Source organism: Pagrus major, chromosome 11 (assembly GCF_040436345.1).
Source record: "Pagrus major chromosome 11, Pma_NU_1.0".
NCBI classification, from domain to species: Eukaryota; Metazoa; Chordata; class Actinopteri; order Spariformes; family Sparidae; genus Pagrus; species Pagrus major.
In genome coordinates, this window is record NC_133225.1 from 24,507,937 (window position 1) to 24,513,936 (window position 6,000).

Consider the following 6,000-nt stretch of genomic DNA (forward strand, 5'->3'; position numbering starts at 1 on the left):
TTTAAATGCAGTCCATTCACCATTTTATGATCCATTATATCCCCTCATACGAAACACTTAAGAATGTCCATGTCATAGACGAAACATTTTGTCCGTGCTGTCGTGTTTGTGTAATCATTTCTGTTTATTGTATTAAACTTTGTTTCACTGCTGGATCCCTGCATGCGTGACTTGAAAATAAACAAATCACTTCACGGAGTAATAAAAGTGCTTTATCATGAACTTCTCTGGCTGGAGGCTTTTCGACTTTGATGATGTCGTACTCATTGTTCCTTCAGCCATCACGGAGCGCATGGTAATGACAGGTGGTGTTGATGAGTCATGTGAATAATTTATAGATGAGTCATTGTTAATGTTTAGTTTTTGTTGCCAACTTACGCTTACTTTTTTCTTCTTTACATGTATTAGGGACCTGAATTCTTCATTCCTGGACCACTTACTTTGTATTTTTTTCTTATGTTCGATGTTCAAACCATAACTTGAAGTAAAGGTTTAAAATGAGTTTGGTTTTCCCAGGAAAATGACTTTTGAATGTCAGAAGTGTCTGCAGATAGTGAAGTGGTGGATGATTCATTCGGCCGTGAGCAATAACAGAAGGTTTCTGCTCATCTTTCCATATCAAATCGTCTCTCCTATTCCCCCGTAAAGCAGAAAATATTCTTTGAGTATATTTCATAATGATTGACTTGTTATAATGTCTTCTGACAAAACTGAATTACTAAATTGGAATGCACAATATTAGATTTTTGCTGATATCCAATACGCAAAATGTTCCAACTCATTTCTCTGTGAAACTGATATATGAACGTGTCTTTTCCCACCTAATTACAGAGAACATGAAGTCTCTCTGCGGTGGAATGAACATATTATTATGCCTACCCTAGTCGTGATGTAGGCATCATCTTAAAGGCCAGTCGTGTCGACAGAAATGTTAATTTTGTGCGGATGACAGGCTGATATTATCATCATACATCCTTACTAAGAGTGATGAATGTTGTTTTAAAACCACGTCTCTTTTCTTTGTTTCAGCTGCTGCATCAACTAACCAGCGTCAATGTCTTGGCTTGAGGTAAATAAGATTCATGGCTTACCATCTAACACCCACAGACACACACACACTCACACACACACACCTCCAACCTGCCTTATAAAGTCCATGGTTTACATTGGTGATAAGTCCTACGTGAGATCCGACCTCAGCGTGACTCTGCAGCTGTGCGTCATGTAGTGATGAGGACTGAGTAACTTCATGGCTGTAAAAGTTTTACCTTCATTTCAAGGCTTTGTTCGTAGATAATAAAGACAAAGGGGACACGCACCCACACACACACACACACATGCATGAACACCTCACAGTGAGTGACTGTGAGAAGCATTTTAAAATGGCTTTTAATTATTCACCAAGCTTGCTTCAGAGACTGCTTTGATTTGTTTTCCAGATGGATGTGGCAACTGGGATGTAAATGCATTTTCAAGGGCATATTGATGATGATGAATTTAATCTTTCTCTCAAATAACTTTTACCTGCACTGATCGCCTTTGAAATAAATTGTAATACAGCCGTACTAATGTTACACAGGCAGTGTCGCAAAAACGGTCACAATACAGTCAGCTACATTGCTGATGCCTGACGACACAGCAGAACAGCCAATTCAAAAATAAATAAATAAATAAATGAATAATGAATAAATATCAAATGATTGAATTTCTATATGAAAATAATCGCTGATTCCCCTCAAATGCATTCAAGCTAAAGTAACGAGCCTGCTTTTTAAATGTAAGGAGCAGAAAGTACATATATTTGTGTTAAAATACAGAGAGAAATAAACCCTAACCCATACAATAAAGACAACGGTTGCTCCATAAGTTTAAGTTATTGAGTTCAGTTCCTGCTTTCATGAAAACGATCGGTGTATTTGTGCCTACAGTAATAATCGTGGCACACACACTCCTACATGAAGATGTAGACGGGGATTTAGAAGGAGAGGGTTGATTGGAGCCAGGCTCTATTTATGGACCGATGATAATCATAAGCTTGCACCCCCGGATGTCATTATACGTTCAGGTGAATGTTTTCAGCTTGGCATCAGGGAACAGGCTGTGAAACACTCACTCATATCACTCACGCTGTGGGAAGGTTGATCCAGCTCTGTTCCTGTCGACATTATGATGAATTCATATTAATTTTCTACATTAGGGAAACAGTGGCAGCTTTGATTGCTCTCATGGAGGATCATTGTGTTGTAATGAAAAGCTCTTATCACCTGTGATTACATCATCAAAGAGTCAGAGCTTGTCTCTGTGTGTACTTGTTTGTGCAAGGATAAGTGTGTCTGCAGTGGAGTAATTATGTACTTTTTGTGTGTAATGTCTTTGTGATTAAGCATATGTGTACCTGTAGTTAATGCAAGGGAACAGAGTGTAAAGATGAGTGTGTACATGTTGTAGGGGGCAGATGGCAGCCCAGTGGATTGTGGGATACTGACAGCATTAAACTTCAGAAAAGTAAGATCTTCGAGCTCCTGCATTTCAGCCACAGTGAGACTTTTTGCATTTGGTTGAGTGACCACTTGTGATTGGATCTCATGTCTTCACTCTCTATATAAATGAACACGTACAACACTGGAACAAACAGTTCTTATGTTTTTTCAAACAAAGGAAGGAGGATCTTCATGTATAACATTTGATGAATTTAGAGGAAAGCCCAAATAGTTCAGAATTTGTTGTAGATAGCGTTTCACAAAGTTGATTAAGTTTCTCCTAACTCTACAACTCACAAAATTGAACAATTTTTAAATGGAGCCTGGGGACTTTCTCCACAGGCGTCAAAGAAGTTGCCTATATTGGTTACTGTCTACTACATTTGTGAATTTGACATGTTTGCCGTCAATAAAATGTTGTCTTCTATCATAAATTTGTGTAAATGAAGCTAAATGTTGGGAGGTAAGACACACTGCAGACCGGCAGTTTGTCACAGTATCGCTGCACCAGCCTCTTTTTGACAAGGAGAGAAACAACCTAATGTATTGCATTTATTGCCGAATTTACAAGAAGGCATTGATAAGTTTGAATTTGTCATTGCAAAGTTTCACAAAGTTTGTTACATTTCTCCTCACCCAACAACTCTCAAAAATAAGCAATTTCTTAAGGGAGTCTGGGTATATTGCAGTTGCTAGTTGAATATTTAGTTGAAACATCTAATGCCTGAACACTGGCAGGTTAAGCGAGCCCACACATGTAATTTACATTACAATGAACCACATGGAAATCAGACAGTGTGTAATCCATTATGCCTGTTGTTGCCTCTTCTTCTTCCTCCCCTTGTTTCATTGAGGATGTCAGTTGAGAAGGAGGTCCTCCAGTGTGGCTCACCTCACACGCTGCTGATCACATGCGTCCCAGACCACCTTAGAATGTGGTCTTAGTGAACGAATCTCAGATGCGTCCTCAATGCGTTTTAGAGCTGTTCACACCTGGACTTAGAGCAGTCCACTTGTGATTGAGATTGAGTTCCCTTTGTATTTTGAGCAGGACGTCTAGTGGAAAAAAACATAAAGATCCTAAATATTAAGCACTCCGCTCTCCTGATACCCATCAAGTTGTTTATTCTGAGCATAAAAGGCTGAATTATGAAAGCCATTTTCTGTGTTTATCTGCAAAAGATGATTAGTGGAAGGTGTGAAGGGTCTGTTTAGTGACGGAAGAGCTTTGATTAACTGCAGTCGAGGGCAATCGAAACATTTACACAACAGGCTAATCAACTGATTAGCAAAGGTGAGACCGAGCAGGAGATAGAGAGACTGTATCAGCAGACAGAAACGATTTATCAGATCAGAACTTCCCTATGAATAATTAAACAAACTGTTGTAATGGAAATAAAATTAAAGGAGGCGTATTATGTTTTTTGTTTTTTCCTTTCCTTCAGTGTTTTGTAGGTTCTTGTGCATGTAAAAGGTCTTGAAAGTGAAAAAGCTCAAAGTCCGCATCAACAGGAGCTCCTCTCTCCCACAGAAAACACTGTTCCAGAAACACCTCGTCAGTAGTCCCGCCTTTGATTCCGTGACTTTGTGACATCACACTACGTGACCATGTCACATATTTGCATAATTTTTGTCTATATCCACGGTAGATGTGATTACTTACTTACTGGAAGCTGAGAACACAACAGAGCTGACTGGAGACACGGTGAGCGGTGCTGGCTTAGGTGTGTGTGAGCTGACCAATCGGAGCAGACTACGGGGCCTTAAAGAGACAGGAGCTAAAACAGAGTGTTTTAGACAGAGGGGGAATGCAGTGCTGCTGCACTGGACAGTATGAGAAAACTGATGTGTTTTTGAGCACTAAAGCATGTAAACCTATTCTAGAAGTAAGCTAAAATAAAATTATGAACCTGAAATTGAACATAATAATACATAATATCCTTTCAAAACTCATAAAGGGAGAAATTAATCATAGAAGACTCACAGAGAATATTTTTACTCACCTCCTGGCAGAGAAGCACACCAGAATCAAATGCTATTATAGTTAGTTGCAGCCGTAACCGTCATAATGCTCCACTATAGGATGATAAAATCAAAGTACAACACAATGTAGGCTATCTCAAGTATCTTAAGTATTTAGCTTGTATGGTCGTACACTCCACATTCATCACTACTGAGCTGAGCAGTGATCAGCTGTTTCTCTGTTACTTTGCAGTTGTAAAAGTATATTACAGATTGCACAGACAGAGCTGAGGTTATGGGTTTGACTCCCACTGTGTGCAGCCACTCCATGTGAGTCACGAGCATTGATGCAGCGCTGTGCTGTTGATTAACGGAGAAACGTGACGAGGACGAGTCCCACCGCAGAGGCAGAACACCCACCGTCCCATCTGATCACACACCAGCCGCACTGCCTTCATCTCATTCTCACTCGCTGTGTGTTGCATGGCAGGAGGTTAGACAGGTGATAACGCAGACAGCTGCTGCCTTTCTGGAAGAAAATGTGTCATTCAGCTAAAAAAGACAGCGAGAACTTGAGGCAAACCAGCGCACAGTGCTGTTGTTAATTAGGTTATATTAGGCTGTTGTCAGGTGAAAAATTCATAGCTGCAAAATGTCAACTTTAGAGAAAATATCAGATCAGTGCGTCTGCTTAGAAAACGGCAGCGGGGGGCCAAACAGAGAACATTAACCTTAATCCAGTTGTGACTGGTAAGCATAAAACCAACTAAGCGCAGAGCCTTTGATGGCCACCCAGGTTTCAGGACGGTTAATTTAAATGGCATGATCTAATCAAAATCAATCAAAAGCAACACTTACATCTTAAATAATTAAAATCGTGCTCTCTCTGTCAGCATTTTATCTATCTATTTTAATTACCTGCTATTTTAGCGGGAAGGACCCACTGAGACCGAAGTCTCTTTTCCAGCGGGGCCCTGCAACAACATACAAAAAGAAAATCTACAAATATAAGAATAATGCATATTTACATACACACTTATGTACACACATACATACAAGCCCATAACTCAACACATGTGCGTACCATTAAAAACAACTGCAAGCATTTTTTTTTGAGTAGTTCAGCCACTAGCTTTTTAAAAACACCATATTACACATGAGAGGAACGCTTAGCTTTAGTTCGAAAGTTATTCCACATAATGGGTGGAGCAAAACTGATTGCAGGCTTCCTATGTTCTGTCATATACCTTGGCGTTTTTAGCGTGATCCAGTCTTGAGATCTGGTTGTATGTCTGAGGTTGTCTGTTGACAAAAGATTCTTCAGGTACATGGGCGGTTTACCAATTTATAAATAAAAAGCATGCTGTGTTGCTTCCTGCGCTGACCCAGAGAGGGCCAACCAACAGTGCTATACATAACACAGTGGTGTGTTGACTGAGACGAGCACATGAGAATAAACAGTCTCCATAGTCCAATACTGGAAATACTGATGCCTGCTCAATTTTCTTTCTATTAAGCATTGTTAGGCAGGATTTATTCCAATAAAGAAAACCAATTT